We start from the raw sequence: 23,406 nt of genomic DNA, 5'->3' as shown, positions 1-23,406 counted from the left end.
GTCTAGGCCTTTGCAGCTTCAAACAGCCCTGCAAGGCCTATGAACAGCAGATTCCAAAGATCCAGAGGTCTGGCCCTTCCTTCCCAGACACAATGTCAACCATGTAAAATCTCCTGTGGTGTTATATTTTATATTTTGAAATATGGAAGCATATTTTAAATACTCTGAAGACATTTATTTATTAAAACGTTCTCTGCCAAGATTTCACATTAGCTTCGAATTCAAGCCAGTCTTTATATTTCTCTACCAAGGTCTCAACCTCATTGTGTTACATAAAAACACCTTCTCCAGCAATCAGTATTACCAGGGTCCACATGGGGAGCCCCATGGCCAGCCTCTTTGTTCCCTGGACGAACCAATTGGATGTTAATACTACTCTGCTACAACTCCTAACTCAAACTCATTGAAAAAGGAGTGAAACTTCTATGAAGTGCCCTTTAAAAAGAGGTAATTTTTGCTTATGAAAAAAAAAAAAAAAAAAAACAGTGAGTCGTCTAAGAATAATAAAAGGGAATATTTTACAGTGAAGCACATGACCTAGAGTGAAGACTTTGAATGCTCCTCTGCTGGTCCAGGCTGCTAATACTCTTCTTGTTCTTCCGTGGGCCCCCTTCATCGGGTACCACAAAGCCTTCATATGTGGCATAGAGAACGTACATGATCCTCTGCAATACAGGGTTGTTTCCCCCCTCAACCTCCAGGCAACTCAATTGAAAGTTCCTTAGCTTTCCAAAGCAAAAGTCTCTCTCTTTCTCCAAGTTTTCAATGATAAGTTTCAATACACTGACCTGCTGCATCAATTCAACTGCTTGCCATCCCTGTTGCCTGCAGCAGGATCCTTTCATACCACGCCCCAGCCAGCCTTAGGGGCTGCGGTAGTTCTGAGTGTTGCAATGGGCCTCAGCGGAGCTGCACGGCTAGAGCTGAGAGGTTTCCTGGGTTTGCTCAGAGCTGGAACAACAGGGGAGGAAGCCGCTGAAGTTCTTCCTTACTGGCAGTTACAAGGTCATAGTGTTTTCCATCACAGCTTGCATCCTAAACCTTCTTGAGAGGTGCCTGGGTGGCCCAGACGGTTAAGCCTCTGACTTTTGATCTCGGTTCAGGTCACAATCACAGTTCATGAGACTGAGTCCCATGTCCAGCCTGCCTGGGATTCTTTATATCCCCCTCTCTCAGCTCCTCCCCCACCTTGAAATCTCTCTCTTTTATTCTCTCTCTCTCTCAAAATAAATAAATGAACAAAAACCAAAAAACAAAACAACAAAGTCCAAAAAAACCTTCTCGAACCACTGAACAAATTCAAAATTGTCCTGAAACTTTCCTTTCACTAATTTGTCCACAGGAATTATTTTGTCAACACCCATTCTTTTAAGACCTGCTTGTAGTGTCTTGAACTTCCGGATGTACTCAGCTTAGCCTGGAATTTCACCTTCTTCAAGGCCATGGAGCCAGGGGACAGGCCATCCATAAACTGACAATAGGCAGCCCCTGAGGGCAACTGTTCAATCTTCCTCAGATTCACCTGCAGAGAGAGACTCCCTGATCCAGTCCAGCCTGTCATGTGGACTCAGGTTGTCACTGGTGACTGACGTTGGGAATACCTTCACTGTTGTCTTTGGCTATCAGTGGTACTGCAGCCACCACCTGTGCCCAGCTTGGGTTCAGTCTTTGTTTCCTTTCCTTCAAACCAACCGATCCTGCCTGCCACCAGCCTTGATGACTTCACACGCATTCCCCCACACCCATCATGCACCAACGTACCTAAAAGTGAGTGGCTTTAGAGATCCGAAGTTTATTAACTGGTCATTCTGTGGGTTAACAACTTGCCTTGGGCTCAGATCATTGTACTGCTGGTCTGTGCCAGGTGCAGATGCTCTCAGCTGAGCTCACTCTTGTACCTGCAGTCAGTGTCTATAGTAGTGGAGGACTGGTTCATTGCCCCTAGAGCACATCTATTTTCTGTGGGGCCCCCTGTCTTCCAGTAGGCTAAAGGGTAAAAAAGGAAAAGGAGACAATGGAGCCTGGAGTCACTGAATACAGCTCTCTAGTGTGTACCTTTAGTAGGATGTAATAACTGCCATAAAGATAGAATTGGGGGATATACCCAATCTTTATTCTCTTAACCTCATATTTCATGCCGATGCCAGTTAGCCGAAGCTAACAAGGGTCAAAGGACAAGAATGTCCACGTAACGTCAGCCTCCTGGAATAAAGAACAGGACAAAGAAAGGCAATTCACCTATCTAGAACATGACAAACACAGAGTAAACAACATAGAACTTTTAAACTTGTTTACCATTGTTTTACTGGTTATTGCAGAGATGAAAATATGAATCTTGACTTATTTTGGTCTAAGTTAACCACAAGTTTTGTGCTTTATTCCAGACAGAACAAGAAACTTCAGGCATTTTAACTCTCTTCACCCTTCCCAACACACTGTTCTTATACATATTAATTATGAATTTAAACTTATCAACACTTTACTATTATTACTATTTTGGTAGAATTAATATTTGGATTCACCAATATATTTACAGCCTTAATTCCTGTCTGTATCTATAAGCTTCTATTCTCTCACTGTTTAAAAAAGCAATATTTAGTGTGTCCTTTACTTCATTTCTATTATGGTAAATTCTTTCAAGTTTTTTGTGTCTGTAAATGGCTTTTCTCATTTTCATTCCAAAAGAATTTTTTCTCAATCTTTAAACTCCTAGATTGACAGTTATTTTATTTCAGCACTTTAAAAATATAATTTGTCTTCTAGCTTTCATCATTGTTGTTGAGAAAATAGACTTAAGTTTTATTGTTGTTCTTTTGAAGGTATCATGTTGTTTTTCTCTAGGGGCATGTTAAAATTTCTTTTGTCTTTGCTTTTCTTGCAATTTTAGTCTGTTGTGTTACTACATAGATTAATTTTGTTAAAATCCTACTTTGGAGTCTTATGTTTTCTTTAACATATGGTTTATTTTCTTCAGCAGTTTTGGAAATTTTCAGCCATTCCCTCTTCAAAATTTTGTCACCACATTCTTTCTCTTCTCCTTCTGAGACTCTATAAACATATCCCAGGTTCTCACCACACTCAAGGAGAAGGGATCATATAATGTGTCCATATCAGAATGGGAATCTTAGAGGATATCTTGCAATTCTACCTATCATAGAGAGCAATATTCCTGACAGTGCTGGGAACACCATTACCTTCCATCTTGTGGTTGTAAGAAGCTACTGTTATTGTTCAATACTAATGACTTAACATCTGTATTTTTTTTTTAGAAGACAAAAGAATATTCTAATGGTAAAATTCCTTTTTAATGGGAACTACTGCAACTATACTAGAGCAAAGATAGAGTAAATTAATACACTTTTGTAAGAAATCATACATAGTAAGAAATGTAAGAAATTATTTTGGATAACAAGAGGGGTGAGGCTTCTTACAATGCGTTGTTTCAGGAAATAATTCTCACTTATTTGCTCTATTTGTGTTGAGATGGTCCCAAGTTTACATACTTGTTCCCAAGTCAAGTACATCTACTTGGAACTGATATAAAGCAATAAATATAATTCAAATATCATTCAAACAAGTCTGTTTTCATAAATTTTAATTAATTTTTGTTACTAACATAACTTTAAGTGAAATAGAACCATAGTGATTATCCAGCACAAATGACAGTGCATCAATATGAATAGGTCTATTACATGTTATATATGTATATATAAATCTATACGTATAATGCTGTTTCTCTTTTCTTCTTTATGTCTTTGTCTACCTAATAAAATATTTCACACATTGTACTATGTTGATATTGCTCTCACTCTTTAAGCTATTGAGAACTCCCGTGGCCACTGTCAGGTGGTATAGTGATTGAACTGTTAATAGAGATTCAATTTGCAGTTCCAATAATAGCTGCAAAGATGTAAAATATCCTACGTATGAAGAAGATTTACAAAATACAAAATAGGTATGCCATTCAGATTTTATAATAACTTCTCCTGAGGACAAGGAAGTTCAGAAAAATTTTAATATTTGGCTTTATCTTTAAGATCTACTTTTATTTTAAAGTGTGTAAAGCAGCCGTTTTTCTTTCCATTTTATTACATTACATGGAATACAGTCAAAGAATACAATACAAGGGAACCAAGATGTTGTTAGTTAGATACATATGAGTTGAATCTTATATGATAAAGGCATTCAACATACACTCACATTTCAATTGTTCTGTCTTGCGATTTAAACATCTCAATTCAGATCACCTTACCCATTTCAGGTCACGAGCTCTGATTCATAGTTAGCAGTCTGATCTCCTATATGAACATAAAAAGCTGACTTGTAAAGTAAATACCAATTCATGTACAAAAATTGTTATTTATTAGAAAATAATCCAGAATTCTTAGGTTGTCTATGTAACAAATTTATTTCAGGATATAGAACTGGAAACATATTTCTGGGGGCACCTGTGTGGCTCAGTTGGTTAAGCGTCCAACTCTTGATTTCAACTCAGGTCATGATCTTGTGGTGCATGGGTTCAAGTCCCACATCAGGCTCTGTATTGACAGTGTGGAGCCTGCTTGGGATTTCCTCTTTCTCCTCTCTCTGTGCCTCCCTCATTCTCTCTCTCTCTCTCTCTCTCTCAAAAAATGAATAATAAGCATAAAAAATAAAAACATTTCTGGGTTAGTATAGAATAATAGTAAGAAGAGAAAGATTATCTTACTTCTACTATCATTATTTCTTTGTAATTGATGACTAATAGAAACTTCACAAAACTTAAACATTTTACCATTTTGCTATATTTATTTAGTGAGAGAAACATAGCTTCTAATAATTATGTCCCCCAAATTAAAAAATTATACAACATATAGCATAGTTTGGTAGAAATATTGAAATTTTAAGGCAAAAATGCCGGGGTTCTTGTCCTAACTTTATGTCTGTGATTTAAATCAAATAATTTTAAGAACTTCAGTTCTTTCACATTCTAAAATTATGTAATGATTTTTCATTTCACTAATTAACCCCATAAGCTTTGGGAATCAAATGAAATAATATACATAAAATTATTTTGTATACAATAGAGCTCTAATAAATTTAGGTTTAACTATTGCTAATATTATCAAAATTATACCACTTTGTAAGACATGCTAATGAACCCTAATTCAGTATAGTTGTGAAAAACATCATTATTAAGAAACAATTAGTTTCTGTCTATTGAAGGAATCTAATATATGACCAGTACATACCAATCTTAGGCCCTTTTATTCTCTAAACAATATTTATATTTGTTTGGTAAACTATATTTTAAACATTTTGAGAAGACAGAAATTGAGACCTAGAGGTATAAGTGGTTTGTCCAAGAAGCACAAATAATAACATCCAGGATCTACATTTAATTCCTGTTTTTGAATTTGAATTCTCTCAGATCACCCTGATAACATCAGTTTTCCAGTATCTCACATACATGTTTCTGGGAAAAATCATAAAATTATATAAAAACATTCACAGAAACTAAATTCTATTACTCAAATTCCAAGGTCCAGTCTAGTAATGCTTTAATCACCTGACTGTGGATTACCCATCTTGCAGATTTTCTGTTACATGGTTATATTTCTGGCTAGTTTCAGTAATATTCTCTTCTCTCAGTGGGTTTAGTGTTTAGTGTTAAAAAATCTCATTGTAATTTTAACCTCATTTTTTATCAACTGACCTCTCTTTTATTGAAGGTAACCTGGAGCAAGTTCTATAGAAAACATGGAGGTAAACTGATCATAAATCATGTTAGAGACATGAACTATGGAGAGGAAAAAATAGCATTAATTCATAAAACCTTAAGATAGCAAGGGGTGTTGGGGTTATATATTATAAAGCAAAAATCCTCTCCATGACCTTCCTGACAAGGGACCATTATAGGTTTTCTCTTTGAAGGATATCTTTTTTTATTCCACAGTAGGATGAGGAAATTTCAAAAAGAATCTATTAACTGTGCTGGAGAGCTTGACTTCTAAAAGACAAAATCCCAGCTCTCTAAATTCTATGCCACTCCTGGCAGAAATGTGGCAAATGTGACTTTGTGGGTTTCTGTGAACAGCTTTTATTGAAGAGGTTAAGCCATTGTTCAACCATGACTCTAAATCCTCTCAAAATGAACACATGTTTCTGAACTGATCTTTAGTCAGTCATGTACCCTAGCCTCTTCTACTTTTAAAAAATCCATGACCTTCCCAGGGTGCACATCAGCAGAGAATAATGTTTCTCTCATATATGATGTTATACACTATAAAACAATATATACATTTAGAAGACTTTTAAATATATGGGACCTAAATCAACTTACTCTTAAAATTTCTACGCCTTTTAGTTTTAAAAAAGTAATTTATACTTTGTATACATTCAAATACGGATTGGAAGGTAAAATAAAAATTATGAGATTATATAAGAATTATACTTTTGATCATTTTTCTTGTTTTATTGTGTTAAAAATATTTATAAAGAACCTACACTTTCAGCAGAAAATGCAATTGAAATTTAAGCACATTATTTCCTGGGATGCAGATATGACCATGTCATGTAACCTGGTGGACCAACTGAAGCAGAGCCTCTTGATAGGCACATGGAAGGGTACGGTTGAGTTACAACATCCACAGCATGAAAAAGGAATGTTGTCTCTGAGAAAAGCAGAATTCTGCCTTTCACAGTGGTTCAAATTCAACCCCTCAAGGACTAACATGCTTTTTCGAGAAAAAAAGAGAGAGGTCTATGAATAAAAGCATAAAAGATTTTATTTTCAAGGCAACCTGAGTAGCTCAGTTGGTTTAAGCATCTGACTTCAGTTCAGGTCATGATCTCATGGTTCTTGAGTTCAAGCCCTGCATCAGGGTCTCTGCTGTCAGTGCAGAGCACGCTTCAGATCCTCCATCTCCCTCTCTCTGCCCTTGCCCTGCTCACTCTCACTTTCTCTCTCAAAAATGAATGAATGAATGAATGAATAAATAAATAAATGAATAAACAAATAAATAAATAAATGTCTTTTTTAAAAAATTACATTTTCAGATAAAGGTGCTATAAAATTCCCAGGTATAAAATAGTGTTATTTTTTTCAATAAAACGAAACAGAACAAGAAATAATGCTGATTTTTGCACATTCTCATATTTAGTGGGCACTTTGAGGACTATAATTCAGCAGTTATAGTCTGCTGTGTCTGTTGTGTCCCATGGGAGCTGACAGATTAGTTTCATAAACTCACATGGGTCACTCCTAAAGAATACTCAGAAATACTGGAGGAAATTTTGGAGGATGCCACATCAGTTAAGTAAGGTCCTAAAGATGGGGATTAGAAACAGAGAAATATGAGCTACTTATGCTGCAGAAATTCAATTTTTACTGAAGGCTGGGGTGGCCTATGTTATATATAGATATTACAAAGAACAACAGCCCTTGTAACTTTTTCTTCCCAAAAGTCAGGTATTTTCCTGTGAATATTTTTTTCAGTTGGTAAAATTATAAAATAACTTTTCAAAGTGTTCTGAATTGGTCTCATACAAAGAGACTTACTAAACGGTAGCTTTTATACAATATGAGGAGCTTGCATGATATTTTAAGAAGTTTAAACAGTGGAATCTTTAGGAAGTTCACCACTGCAGCAATGAGAAAGATGGAAAAAGGGAAAGCAAGACAAGCAATAGAAAAGTCAGTTATGAAGGTACTCTGGCACTTAGGTGGGGAAAAAAACAGGGAAACGTGTAGAGTTCTGGGGAGAGTTTGGAAGGCAAACTCAAGAACTAGTTGGAAAATTGAATCAATAGAATTTGTTGACAGTTATCACACTGAACAACATGTGCCAGGGGCTGTCATGCATAATTTTCTCTCAAATTTCTCAGTCTAGCATGGAAAATATAAATACAGGTAGTTATAAATATGTGACATTATGCAAAGAAGTCATGAGACAATACAGCAGACACTGCAAATTCTATGCCTTATATCAGCTCAACCCATCTAAATTCAGTTAGAGCTACAATCGTAAGTATCCAAATGAGGCTGATAGCTTCATGTGAAATACTTTATCTCAAGACTTTCTAGCACTTTGGGAGTTTACTCCACCTACCACTGTAGACCTGAAGTGGAAACGGGGAATTAGCACACCAACACCTGAAGAAACCCTCAACCAATAAGGGATAGTACTGGTAGTCCTGTTTTCTGTGGAACATTGTGACATGTGTGTCCTCTAGAGATTCTTAGAGTGCCCCCATTATTATTTGCAGCCCTGTTTTCCACATGGTAAAATGATGACACATTCTTTACTTTCATTGTCTCACTACTCTACTCACTCACTGTGCTTCCTAAGACTGCCTCCCAAATTAATAAGCTAAACTTGTCGGTTTCACCATCCTTTTTGCTTTGGTTGATGGGTAAAAGGATTACAAAGTAAGAGAGTTGTAATGAGAGGTGGCGTTAGAGGGCAGCCTTCAGAATGAGCTTTAGGAATTGTGTCACTTGGTCAGATGTCAACAAGGACTACACTGTTAGTGGTAAATAGGATGGTGACAACCCCTGGCAGAGTGCTAACTTTTGGCAAGGTGTAGCTTCCCAAATGACTAAAATCCTCACCATAGTAGATAGGGATGAAGTATAGGTGGAAGCACACTGTCATATACAAATTCTCCAGCTCTTGGAAAGCATAAGACAATAAAAAGTATGGTGGAGCTCACTGGTATTTTCTGGACAAGTCTTAACAAGAAAGACAGACAGGCAATAAGCTAGCCTCCTCTTGGAGAAGAAGATCCCTGATGGTTACTTGGAAGAGATGAATACATATTAAGCTGATAAATGGAACTGACAAAAACAAACATTTCAATAGTACAAGTGAGATTCTTCACTGTGTTGGGGGAGAACTATAAGCAATTCCTTGGAGGCTAGAGTGAGGGGCTGGTGACAGATCTGGACAAGGTGTCCAAGGCCAGGTCAATGAGGCTTTTATGTGTCATTTTAAGAAGGTTGGATTTTATCCTATAGGTAATATGGAGTGATTCTTGAAGACTTTTACAATGCTACCAAATACAGAAAATGATTTGATTATTTTATCAATTTTTTCAAGATAGAACATAACAAGTACCATTATAGATGCACAGGAAAGCAGTTAATTTATTATATATATATTTTTGAAATATTTTTATAAGTTTTTGTATTTATTTTTCAGAGAGAGAGAGAGAGAGAGAGAGAGAGAGAGAGAGAGAAAGCATGAGTGGGGAGGGGCAGGGAGCGAGGGAGACACAGAATCGGAAGCAGGCTCCGGGCTCCGTGCTGTCAGCACAGAGCCCGACGCGGGGCTCGAACTCACGGACCGCAAGGTCATGACCTGAGCCGAAGTCGGACGCTCAACCCACTGAGCCACCCAGGCGCCCCTTAATTTATTATATTTAATGGATGCTTAAGGACATTAGGGCTTACTTCTAACAGAAATTGATTTGACAAAAGCTTAAGGGTTTCATAATGTATCTTACTACTACTTTAGATTAAACATACCACTCTTTACTTAAACTTGGATTCTTTGAAATTAATACCAAATTGAATGAGACTATGTATTTCACATTCCCTCATGTTCAGAAAGAGGATCAAACTAGACTACCTTAGACAAAATAGAATTTTTAACAAAAATATCTTAAATATGTCATGAAAAATTACTCTACTGCCAGAAATAATGAGGAAGGAGTTCATCTCTGCTGTTCCTTTTTAATTATGCATCTAACCTTCAAAGCAACAACTCATACACAAACATAGTTTCATAAATTATGTTCAACTTAGTATTATAAAATCAAATTTTTGACTGTGATTTGAAAGTTGGAATTCTGTCCCTTAAAATTACACGACATATGAGAAATTTGGTTTTTTATTTGGTTTCCTTGTTTGATTTCTTACAGAAATTTGTCTATACAAATTGGGTGACCAGAGACTTTGAATGAGGAACAACAGGGTGACATTGTTAAAAGAATTTCAATTTTAGGTTGAATATAACTGTGACTAAATTTGCAACCTTTTTTGGTAAGTCAACACATGACTGTTTTGTCTCTCTGACTCCATAATAGTTATTAGAACATTATGCCAAAATACTATGTTAAACCAATTAGTAGCTACATGTAGAACAATAAAATTTATGTAAGTAACATTTATTTATACCTCAAATTTTCATTATATTTGTATAAACTAATAATAGAGAAATTATTGGATCCACACCAGAAACAAACCATAGATAAGATAGTATTATATTCAAAATTTTTTTCTCAGGGCCCCTGGGTGGCTCAGTCAGTTTAGGCATCTGATTTCAGCTTAGGTCATGATCTCATGGTCTGTGGGTTCGGGCCCCACATTGGGCTCTGTGCTGACAGCTCGGAGCCTGGAGCATGCTTCAGATTCTGTGTCTCCCCCCCGCCCCGCCCCTCTCCCACTCATGCTCTCTCTCACTCTGTCTCTCAAAACTAAATAAATGTTAAAATAAAAAATAAAAAAAAACAACTCTTTTCTCTATAGTATCAGAGACTAAAGTTAAAAATAAATAAAACTTAATACTTCAATTATTTCAAACTGTATTAATCAGAATGTTAGTTTTGCTGCCAAAAAAATTAACAAGCTTCAAAAATCTCAATGTCCTAAATCAATAAAGCTTGTTTTTTTTTCTTCTCTCATCAATACTATATGTCCAGTGCAAGAGAGTTGGACAATGGTTGGGGACAATGCTCTAAGTACCAACCCATAAATCCAGGTTGACTGGGGTTCAACAATGTGATTGCCATCTTCTGCAACTTGGGAAGAGAGAATATAAAAAACTCCCAACTATTGTTGTATAATCTAGAAATGACTAGAAACGACTCCTACTAATTTTTTTTTTACAGACTATTTTACAGAAATAGTCATTTCTGACTCTCCCAGTCATGAGAATCCACTATGCTGCCAGAAAACATGCTTGCATTCTTAAGAGAAGCATGCTTGGATTCTTTGAAATTAATATCAAATTAAATATACTTCTCACTCCCTCATGTTTAGAAAAAGGATCTACCTGAGACAAAATATCAGATATCTTAACAAAAATATCTTAAATATGTCGTGAAAGATTACTGTACATAAAAGATTACTGAGAATCTGGATACCCATAAGCATTAATTACATATGCCAAATTAGTAAGAACTATAATTAAATTATCAAATTTTAAAGTGGAAACTATAAATATCACATCATTGTTACTATAATAAAGTAAAACAATTTGTTCAAGTTGTATGCCTTGAAGTGTCCTTGTATAATAAACTGATTTTATTTACTGTCCACAGACTTGTTTCAAAGAGGTTCTGTTGGAACAAGTAGATATTAACACAACTACCTTGAATTTATGCAAGGTCTTATTGTCAAGAAGCCACAAAACATTTATTCAGTTTATTATTCAGATTTGGTTGAGTAATGCATGTACTCACATTTTCCTTGGAAACTATTTTTTATAATTTACATTTCTTCATTGATTATCTACTTAAGCACTACAAATGGAGTTTGTTGCAAGATCTGAATACATAATAATGACATAGGTTATAATTGCATAATGCAACTTATAACTATGACTTGATTTTCTAAAGCTTTTGTTTCTCTCTATTCCTGATAGGCTAGGAATAATACACAGAATAAAAAAAAAAGATTAAAAGGTAATGCACTCCAAATCAGCAACAACTGTCATTTCTGATTGGGAGGATTAAGGTATTTATTCCTCTTGGAGACATTTTTCTGTACTTGCTTCTGTCTCACTTTTTATCATTCTTTCCCATAATATAAAGTTGGTAGCCATAACATATAGTTTAAAATTAAGCCAAATGTAAAGTTATCAAAATTTCTAAGTTAAAAATTTTTTTTCTGTAGATAAACATTATGTTTGAATGCACTAGACCATTTATTAATTGTACAAATGTTTGCAAATTATAATTTTCCACCTCACGATTATGTCCCCTAAAATATATTGATAAATATGCTAGTTATCCAACAGTATCTATTTTTTTCTTCCAAAGAGAAAATTCTTTTCAGGATATAGGATCTCCCAAAATGAAGACTATATTTCTTAATTTTTCCCTCCTTTGTATTTTAGTATGTGGCTGAGCTCTAACAAATGAAATCTGTCATGTATTTCTGGGTATCTCTGGCTTATTTCCTTTTGCTTTTTCCTAATCCATTTCTTCCTACCCTTCGTTTTCAACCTTAACCACCCCACCCCACCATCCTACCCCTCACCATGGAATAGTCAGTTGGAAGAAGCCTGAGTCTATAAGGACTTGATGGAATAGAACCATCATATATATTCTTCAGTTATGAAAGAAATAAGCATCTGTTTTAAGCCACTGCTACTTTTAGTTTTCTGTAAATTTTATCCACACAAAATCTTAATTTGATATATAATACCTCAAAGAACTATTGTGGAAATTAAATAATATTTCTTGTTCATTAGCATGCTGCCTCTTATTTAGTAAATGTTTAGCTAAATGTTTCCTTTTTTTTTTTTAATGTAAATCCAAGTTAGTTAACATATAGTGTAATAATGATTTTAGGAATAGAATTTAGTGATTCATCACTTACCTATAATACCCAGTGCTCATCCCAACAATTACCCTCCTTAAGGCCCATCGTCCATCTAGCCCATCCCCCCACCCAACACCCTGCCAACAACCCTGTTTGTTCTCTGTATTTAAGACTCCCTTATGGTTTGGCTCTCTCTCTCTGTTTTTATCTTATTTTATTTTTGCTTCCCTTCCCCTATGTTCATATGTTTTATCTCTTAAACATATGAATGAAATTATATGATATTTATCTTTCTCCGACTTCTTTTGCTTAACAAAATACACTCTAGTTACGTCCACGTTGTTGCAAAAGGCAAGCTATCATTCTTTTTAATATATATATATTTTAATAAAGATATGTAATATATTAGATATAATATATTTTATATATATTATATTTAATACAATATATTTAATATATTGGATATAATATATATTATTAGATATAATTATATTTAGATTAGATTTAATATATATTATATATATATGTGTGTGTATGTGTGTGTGTGTGTGTGTGTGTGTATATATATATATATATATATATATATATATATATATATCTACCACATTTTCTTTAACCATTCATCAGATGATGGACATTTGGGCTCTTTCCATACTTTGGCTATTGTTGATAGTTCTGCTATAAACACTGGAGTGCATGTGCCCTTTTGAATAAGCATTTTTGTATCCTTTGGATAAATACCTAATAGTGCAATTGCTGGGTTGTAGGGTAGTTCTCATTTTTTGAGGCCCTCCATAGTATTTTCTAGAGAGGCTGCTCCAGTTTGCATTCCCACCAGCAGTGCAAAAGGGTTCCTCTTTCCCTGCATTCTCGCCAACATCTGTTGTTGCCTGACTTGTTAATTTTAGCCACTCTGACAGGTGTCAGGTGATATCTCATTGTAGTTATTATTTGTATTTTCCTGATGGTGAGTGATGTTGAGCATATTTTCATGTGTCTATTAGCCATCTGGATGTCTTTTTTGGAAAAGTGTCTATTCATGTCTTTTCCCATTTCTTCACTGAATTATTTGTTTTTTAGGTGTTGAATTTGGTAAGTTCTTCATATATTTTGGATACTAACCCTTTATCTTATATGTACTTTTAAATTTTTTCTTTAATTCCTTGTTTAACCCATTCATTAGTAGGATGTTCTTTAATCTCCAAATTTTTTTCTGGTGGTTGATTTTGAGTTTCATAGTGTTGCAGTCTGAAAATATGCATGGTATGATCTTGATTTTTTGTAATTGTTGGGGGCTGATTTGTGACTCAGTATATGATCTATTCTAGAGAGTGTTCCATGTGTACTTAAAAATAATGTGTATTCTGCTGCTTTAGGATGAAATGTTCTGAATATATCTGTAAGTCCATCCAGTCTAGTGTGTCATTTAAAGTCATTGTTTCCTTGTTTATTGTTGGTTTACATGATCTGTCTATTGCTGTAAGTGTGGTATCGAAGTTTCTCACCATTACAGTATTATTATCAATGAATTTATGTTTGTGATAAACTGATTTATATATTGGGGGGTTCATGTTGGGGCATAAATATTTACAATTGTTAGATCTTCTTGGTGGATAGGCCCCTTAATTATGATATAATGCCCTTCTTCATCTTATTGCAGTCTTTATTTTTAAATCTAGTTTGATATAAGTATGGCTACTCCAGCTTGTCTCCGATGACCATTAGCATGATAAATGATTCTCCCTCCCCTTTCTTTCAATCTGCAGGTCTCTTTAGGTCTAAAATGAGTCTCTTGTAAGCAGAATATAGATGGGTCTTATTTTCTTATCCATTCTGATACTCCATGTCTTTTGATTGGAGTCTTTAATACATTTACATTTAAAATAATTATTGAAAGGTGTGAATTTTGTGCCATTGTGTTGCCTGTAGAGTTGGTGTTTCTGGTGATGTTCTCTAGTCCTTTCTATTCTTTGTTGCTTTTGGTCTTTTTTCTTTTGTTTTTGCCTTTTCATCACTCAAAGGGTCCCCCTTAAAATTTCTTGCAGGCTGGTTTAGTTGTCACGAACTCCTTTAGTTTTTATCTCTCCTACTATATTGAATGACAGCCTTGCTGGATAAAGGATTTCAGGCTGCATAGTTTTCCCATTGAGCATGTTGAATATATCCTGCCAATTTTTTCTGGCCTACCAAGTTTCTATGGATAGATTAGTATCTGCTGCAAACCTCATCTGTCTTCCCTTGTAGGTTAAGGACGTTTTTCCCTTGCTGCTTTCATAATTCTTTCCTTATCTGCATATTTTGCGAATTTGACTATGATATGCCTTCGTGATGGTCAGTTTTTGTTGAATCTAATGGAAGTGTCTGTGCTTCTTGGATTTTGATGTCTGTGTCCTTTCCTGGATGAGGAAAGTTTTCTGCTATAATTTGGTCACATAAACCTTCTGCCCCTTTTTCTCTCTCTTCATCTTCTGGGACTTCTATGATTTGGATGTTATTCCTTTTTAATAAGTCATTGAGTTCTCTAAGTCTTGTGTTGTGATCTTTTACCTTTGTTTCCCTCTTTTTTTCTGCCTCATTATTCTCCATAACTTTATCTTCTGTATTGCTGATTCTCTGCTCTTTGTCCATCCTTGCCATCATGGCATCCATTCGAGATTGCATCTCAGTTATAGCATTTTTTAATTTTGGCCTGGCTAGATTTTATTTATCTCCACAGAAAGGGATTCTCTGATGTTTTCTATGTTTTTTTCAACCCCAGATATTATTCTTATTGTGGTTCTAAATTCTAGTTCAGACATCTTACTTATATCTGTGTTGATTAAGTCCCTGGCTGTTATTTCTTCCTGTTCTTTTTTCTGGGGTGAATTCCTTCATTTTGTCATTTTGGAGGAAGAAAAAAGTTAATAGAATAAAACATTAAAATTAAAAAATTAAAAACAAAACAAAAAACCAAATAAAGGATGATAGATCCTAGGTGTATTTCAGTCTGCATGTTGAAAGAAGCTTGATAGAATAGAGAAAAAAGGGGAAGGGGAGAAAAAAGGTAAGAAAAATTTAAAAATTAAAAAATATATATAGAGAGAATAACATAAAATAAAGAAAATGAAATAAAATAATTTTTTTTAATTAAGTAAAAAAATAAAAATAAAATTTTCTCTTTTTGTATCCAAGAAAAAGAAAATAATTTAATCAAAAACAGAAGCAAAGAAAATGAACAAATAAGTGAACCATCAAACAGAATGAAACCTGCATGAAGTTACATCCAGTTTATCCTAGAACTGAAACTCTGAAGCATTTTATAGTCTGTACACTAAGCAGATGGAGTGACTTGTGCTGGTCTTCTGGGGGATGTGATTGGAAGGCCCCCAAGTGTCAGACTCTGTGCTTCACAGTTTATAGAGTCCTAGTGGTATTGAAACTCTCTCCTTTCTCCTCATCAATGGTTTAGGGGAACAGATTTCTTGTTCAGTCCTTTGTGAGTGTTTTCACTCTTCTTCTCTCTTTCTCTCTGGCTACTTTTGGGTGAGTGCTTTTCTTGCACACTCCTGATGCACAGCACTCTCCCCTTTTCTCTCTTTCTTTCTGTCCTCTCTCCATGAAAATAGCTCCCTACCCTCTCTGGCTTTTCTCTCCCTCAGTTTCCCCCTCCACTCAATGTACCTGCCTAGTTGTGTGGCTCAAGTTATGCAGATTGTTGCATTAATCCTCATATCAATTTCCTAGGTGTTCAAAATGGTTTGGTGCTGATCTAGCTGCATTTCAGGGACAAAACAAGCTGGGGGTTTCCATGCTGCTCGGCCATCTTAACTATTTCCTCTTAAATGTTTCCTCTTTTAATAATTATTTAAGGGATGTCCATTCTCACCATTAATATTTAACATAGTACTGGAACTCTTAGTCTCAGCAATCAGACAACAAAAAGAAATAAAAGGCATCCAAATTGGCAAAGAAGTCAAACTCTCACTATTTGCAGACCATCTGATACTCTACATAGAAAACCCAAAAGATTTCACCAAAAAATTGCTAGAATTCATGATCAGCAAAGTTGCAAGATATAAAATCAACATACAGTAATCTGTTGCATCTGTATATACTAATAAGTAACCAACAGGAAAGGAAATCAAGGAACCTATCCCATTTATAATTGCACCAAAAACAATGATACCTAGGAATAAACCTAACTAAAGAGATAGAGATTTATACTCTGAAAACTATAGAACACTTATGAAAGAAATTGAAGAGGAGTCAAAGAAATGGAAAAATAGTTATTTAAAAATATTTATTTTTGTGTGCTCAAGCAAAAGAGGTCAATTTGAGGAACAGTTATTGAAAACCTCTCTTTCTAAGCCTTGCAACAAAGAACAGAAAGCTAAGCTTCTGCTCTAAAAAAAATAAAATAAAATTTATTGGGAGTAAATACTAAAATAGTTATAAGAAAACAAAAATTTATGCAACTTACCACAATTCAGTTATAAACTAGAAGCTGTTTGGATTAAAAGGAATTTTATTCAATCATTATTTCCAGACAATGTTTATGGAAATTTAAAAATCTAGAAAAAAGTTCGTAGGCCAAATACTTCATCAGATAGATAGATAGATAGATAGATGCTTGATTATAAAACTTGAAATTTGAAAATATTTTCTTCTGACCCTGAATTTTATACCAATAATAAACTGTCAAACTAGCTCTTGACTTTTAAATTCAAATTCTAGCATTAAAGATTCTCCTCCAAGTAAAAGCTACAATAATATATTTAAAGCAAATATTTTTCTTCTGAAAGATTGATTTCAAAGATGAAATTGTTCTTCATATTTATGTCACATATCTGTTTGTAACAATATACCATGTTAACCCCCAAAGTTCAAGACTGCAAATTTTAAATATTTGTTGTATTTTCCCATATAATAGGTTTTTGATGGTCATGTGTTTTTTGAGTCCCTATTTGCCAATGTAAGTCAGAGAATGTAGTTTGAACACTGTTTTTGTTTATATTTAGTATTATGGTCTATTTACAGTAAGTACTTAATATTTATTGTCTTATAGGACCACCAGTTTCTTTAAAAATAAAGGTCAACCAGCCAAATTTTATTCCTAATTAAAATTATCACGTTTATGATATTCAGGTCAATGAATATATTTATTCCATTGGAAAGTCAATAAATCTTTTAAGGTAATGGTTGAAGGCAAACAAAATGATCAGATTAGGTGAGACAGTATCACTCTTTATTAACTTTCAACTAAACATGTTGTAGTTAGTGTTAATTGATAATTTAGACTACTATTTAGCTTTTATATTCAAACTAAAATATTGAAGAGTATTTTCCAAGTAAATACTCCTATTGAAGTTTGGAAGGTGATCTTAAATTTGTAATAATAAATATTTTAAATGATAAAAGTATATAAAATGTGTATTTTGACCTAAAATATATTAAATGTATTTGAGTTTTTGTGGATTTTTTTCTGCTAAGGATAAGTAATAAAAATTTTTCTATGAAACATATAAAAATAAGAAAAATATCGAGTAATCTTAAATCAGTTTATCCCAGTAAGTTTGGTGATTTTTACAAGCAAATTGAATTAGACATTTGTTAATATCCTATTCAACAAAATACTTGAAAGTTTTTTTGAATCTTTCAAGGTAGTCTCAGGTCATATTTAAATGCTGATATGTTTTTTAACAGTCATGGAAAATAGTATTATATCATTTACTTTCAGCATTCTCAGAGACTAAGAAATGCAACTTAAAAGTACATTAACATGCATATTGATTATATGTGATTATAATAAAAACTAGCAAATTATATTCATATATATTTTTCCAGTGCATAGGAAATTGTTATATTAAAATTCAGCAAAATTAAAAATCTACAACCTCTTCACTTTTGATCCCTTCTACCTCAATTTTCCTATTTTAGGTAGGTTAAAAGACCAATTAAAGGGCTATTTCAATTTTTGCTTGGATTCTATACAGTGGTGTATCAGAGTGAACATAAGTTTCAGCCCTGTTTAGCCAACAACATATGAACTTTCTTCTAAAATTTTGAGGTTGTTGAGAATAAAAGTTTTACCTGGCACCATGTCACATTTTGAACTTCCTTATTAGAATGGAAATAAATAAATAAATAAGCAAAGAGACTACATTTCCAACTGCTTGTGTAAAAATGTATTCAAAACAACAATGGGAAAAGAATAGTGAGATATATAAAAACAAAGATGGCACAAGTGATAAAATATTGGTAACGAGAACATTCCTTCAAATCAAACAGAATAAAAGGTATGATTATTACGTATATTTTAATTTTATGGGCATAATTTACCTCTCCACTTTAAGATTATTTTAAAACTGAATATTTCAAGTCATTAAATAAAAGAAAGAAGGAAGAAAGCCTCATTTACTGGCTCTTATTTTTTGCTATACATATGTTACCCCTTTTTTTCTTCTACAATGTTACATATAAAGAAAATGATGAAGATCTTTCTAACTCTAAAGTCAGGGATCAAAACCAAAATTCTGTGCTGTCTTAAACATACTTATGTGTTTGTACAACTCTTTGCAGAGTTTCATTGTGCCAATGATAATCCTTTAAACTAGAAATAGAACATTATTATTACATCCAATTTTTAAAGCTAAAACTCCCTCAGGGATGCTAAATGACTTATCTGAATTTATCTAGGTAAATAGTCTAGGATATCTGTTGTTGCAATTATATAAAGGTTTTAATCATTTTAAGTTGCATACCACTGCAGGACTTTTGCTCTGTGACTAGTTGCTAGGCAGGTACACTTTAACAGAAAATCATACATAATTTAAATGACTATTTTAGAAAATAAAACTAAGAAAATTGCCAAATATCAAAAATATAGAAAAAATTATTAATGGCATTACTAGTTCATCTAAATCAAATTGTTATTAATACTTTGCTATATTACCCCCATTTTTCCATTACTAATTTATTTGTAGTCAAACTACAGCAATATTTTTGCATTTTTTTATTTGTAAATTTTTGTACTGATGTGTAGTTGAAACACAATGTTATATTAGTGTCAGGTGTACAAAATAATGATTCAACTCTATATGTTATGCTATGCTCACCACAAGTGTACCTACCATCTATTACTATATGGCACTATTACAATACCATTTACTATATTCCCTATGCTGTAATCTTTATTCTCATGACTTATTCAACCCATAATTGGAAACCTGTATCTTTCCGGGATTTTTTTTAACCACTTAAACCATATTCTTTTCTCCTCTGTGATATTTTTCTCTTTGAATACATCTTGTTGAAAAGCACACATATATTCATTTACATACCTTATTTTTATATGTCTTCAAATAAAATCGATGTTAAGTATGTTTTTGGTGCAGGGCATTATTTTCATTAACCTCTAATATGTGACAATGTTTTGCATATTTATAATATTATTATTAATAAATGAAATAATAAAAAATGATACATTCACATATTTCAGATAAAGTTATCCTTTGTTATTATCTTTCAAAAATAATAATAAACTTCATTTCTTACAGATATTGCTACAAATATCTTAGAACACCACAAGTCAACTGTGATATAAGAGACTTTTTACTATTATCTAATAAAAACTTTAAAAGCTGAACTTTGGAGTATAAACCCTTCAGAGTAATTCTTGATTCTTACCCACATCTATTTGAACTTTTTATGTCAACTTTCTCTGTTTGTTTTATTTTATATGTTGTCTTAGATAGACTCTCAATGTGTGATGAGAATCTCATTCTCTGTTTGAACTGGAAAGAAAAATGCTTCTCTAGGTAATAAAAGAGATCTACTGGTAAGCTGTGTTTTCTGTGACTGGCTATGGCCAGAGCTTACCAGCTGACTGATGGCCAGATTTGAATGTATTTCATAGCCTGACTATTAGATCACAGTGGAGGAAGAGATGATAAAATCAGCCTGCTTTCTTAAATGAGGTTGGTATATACTTCAGCTCTGTTTTTAAAAAAACTTATTCTCTTCCTTCCCTTTAACTTAAACTATGGAAATTAAAAGTCTTTAAAATTAGAGTTTTTATATAAGTAACAATATAAAATGAACTGTGCTGTTAGTGCAGAGCCAGATATGGGGCTCAATCTCATGACCATGAAATCATGACCTGAGCCGAAATCAAGAGTCAGATGCTTAACTGACTAACCCATCCATGTGCCCCTGAACCCTTCAGCATTTAGAATCAATTATTATGTGACTGCTTTAATTCTGCTTGTTTATGAACTCATTTTTCAGCAGATCTTTTTCTTTTGGTCTTCCATCATGGCTGTCTTTCTTGATAACCAAGGGTAACTTCTCACAGTCACATCAGCTCACAGAGACTAGATTTACCTATTATATTTCCATAATTTTTTTTACAAAAATAGCATTTTTTCTAATTTTTCATATACTACATCTTTTATGTTAAATGAACTCAAGTATTAAAAAATTTTAAGAATGAATGTTAACATTTCCTGAAATGCTACAATACTAAGATATTTGCAACTAACATTCTGGAAAAACCTTTCATATATTTTTAATGTTTGTGTATGTACATATTTGTGAGTGTGTAAATATTTTAATCTGAAGCAAATCTACTTACAATCTTATAGTAATGTGTACATACGCTTGTATTTATTTTTGTCACTTTGCACTTTACAAAAATGGGATCATTTTCGTACCATGGCATTATGAATGCATTAGGGGTTACATAATATTTCACTAAGTGGATAAACCAGGATTTATTCAAGCATCAGTTAATGAATGGACATTCACTATGCTTCCAGATTTTGCCTCTATCAATAATGCTGCAATAATCATTGTTTTGTATATATTCTTATGTTTTGGTGTTTACACATCTAGGAAGCAGATTTCATGAGTGTATCTGTTGGATCAAAATATATATATTTATATCAATCTATATTAAAAAGCTGTTTTCTAAAATTTGCATTCCTAATAATAATCTATGAGTTTATTAATTTTGTCATGCCACTAAATGTAAAGTATTTTAATTTTATTTATTCCTACCTGCATCCATTCATGCATTTATTTATGCTTTTGGTCAATCTGAGTAGTGGAAAATAATATCCCATCATTTCTTTACTGTGTAATTCCCTGATTACTGGTATATTTGAGCAATTATTCACATATTTACTAGCCATTTTGGTATTTTCTTTATTGAAATGCTTATTTATATGCTTGCCCACTCTTCTATTAGTGTCTTTTCCTAATTAATCTGTAAGCTTTTGTTGTAAAGTATAGATGGTATCCCTTTATTTCCTATATTATCTGAAAATATTCTAATTTATCATGTTTCTGAATTATTTTACATTGTATTTTCCCAAATAATTTCTAAATTGTCACCAAATTTATCTTCCAGAGTTATATGTACTAGCTAAAATTATCACAACTAAAATATTAAGATGTTTATTTTATACTTATTTAATTACATTTGACAACTGAAACTATTTATCTGAAATTCCAATTTACTTGGGGTTTGTTGTAGAACTGAATTCTTTTTCTTCCCAGTAAATAACCCATTATTATGGCCCTGTTTATAAGTAAATTCACTTTTTCTGTTCAAATGAAATACAACCTTTGTCATATATTAAATCGTCATACATAATCAGATAAAATAGTCAACATTTTTCTATATTTTTAATCTATTTTTCTCTTCATAATGTAATACCCTTATATTTTAATTTGGGTAGATTTACTGCAATATAATATCTGGTAAGCTCCTCACATTATTCAACTTTTTCATTGAGTTAGTACATATTATCACATATATCTCCTTCTGTATAAAATTTAACATTTTATTCAAATGTAAAAGACATTATTGTCATTGCATTCGAAATAGAATTAAATTGATCAAATAATAACTTAAGAAATATTCACATTTTTATTTAGTCTTTCTACCTAAGGATATTTATAGAAATCACCTATTTAGAAGTTCTAGATAGAATACAAATGGCACTATGACTGTAAGTGAAGTTCTGAGAATCTGTACTTCCAAATTCTATCGCACATCCCCATATTGGGACAGCTTCTAAAAACCTCCAAGATCATGGGTAAACTCAGCCCTGATCAATGGGAATCACTATGTTTCAAATATTATATGTCAGGAACTTTCCCAAGATATAAGAAACTATTCCCAAAAAAACTTAGTGTAAAATGTGATGATGAATGATTCAATGATGGCAAAATAAAAATCATCCTTTGTGCTCATAAATAGACAGTTGAGCATGCAAAAAGAGTACTCTGAATGTCTGTAAGTAAATACACATTTCACTGGTAACTCAGAATTTCCATGAGAAAGGGTTCTTGTGTTAAATATATTATGGGGATTATACTAAAGTTACTTTAATAGGCTAACAACTGGGTAAAGAGATCTCATTTAAGATTTTTGCCTTATAAAACAAATATTTTACTTAATTATTTGTTGGATCACTGGTACCAACCCAGTTTTCATGATTGTATGAAAAGTCTTTATATTTCCTTCAACACTCCCTTTCTCTCTTAAAATAAAAAAAAAAATTACAGTAGTTATCCATTAAGCCTTTTTAGCCCTTTGATAATCTAACTTCATAGCCAAATATACTCTTGACAATCTATGACTATTACCTAATGTTATCTGCAAGGTTTTAACAAATGTTTTCACTTCCTCCTAAGAAAAGGGTGAAAATCTTAAAAACTGACAAGGTTTGTGAAAAGTCTCTATTCCAATCAAGTCCAGATTTTTCTTCATTTTATAATCCACACTATGTGAACTGTCTGTTTTTTTGTATCAGAAAATATTTTATTAATTCAATTTAAATTTAATTTTGTGTACTTCTTTTGTAGGAAGAGAGTAGATTTCTGGATTAGTG

General features: G+C 33.1%; 1 pseudogene; it reads right to left on the bottom strand.

The window, feature by feature from the left end:
* Positions 1–518: 518 nt before the first annotated feature.
* LOC124527257 (microtubule-associated protein RP/EB family member 1-like) overlaps positions 519–23,406 on the bottom strand; it is a 146,559-nt pseudogene continuing 123,671 nt past the window's right edge.

This window comes from Lynx rufus, unplaced genomic scaffold (genome assembly GCF_022079265.1).
Source record: "Lynx rufus isolate CCGP_SWC_20201006 ecotype Redwood Valley unplaced genomic scaffold, mLynRuf1.p SCAF_5, whole genome shotgun sequence".
NCBI lineage: Eukaryota > Metazoa > Chordata > Mammalia > Carnivora > Felidae > Lynx > Lynx rufus.
This window is presented reverse-complemented; position numbering and strand designations above follow the sequence as displayed.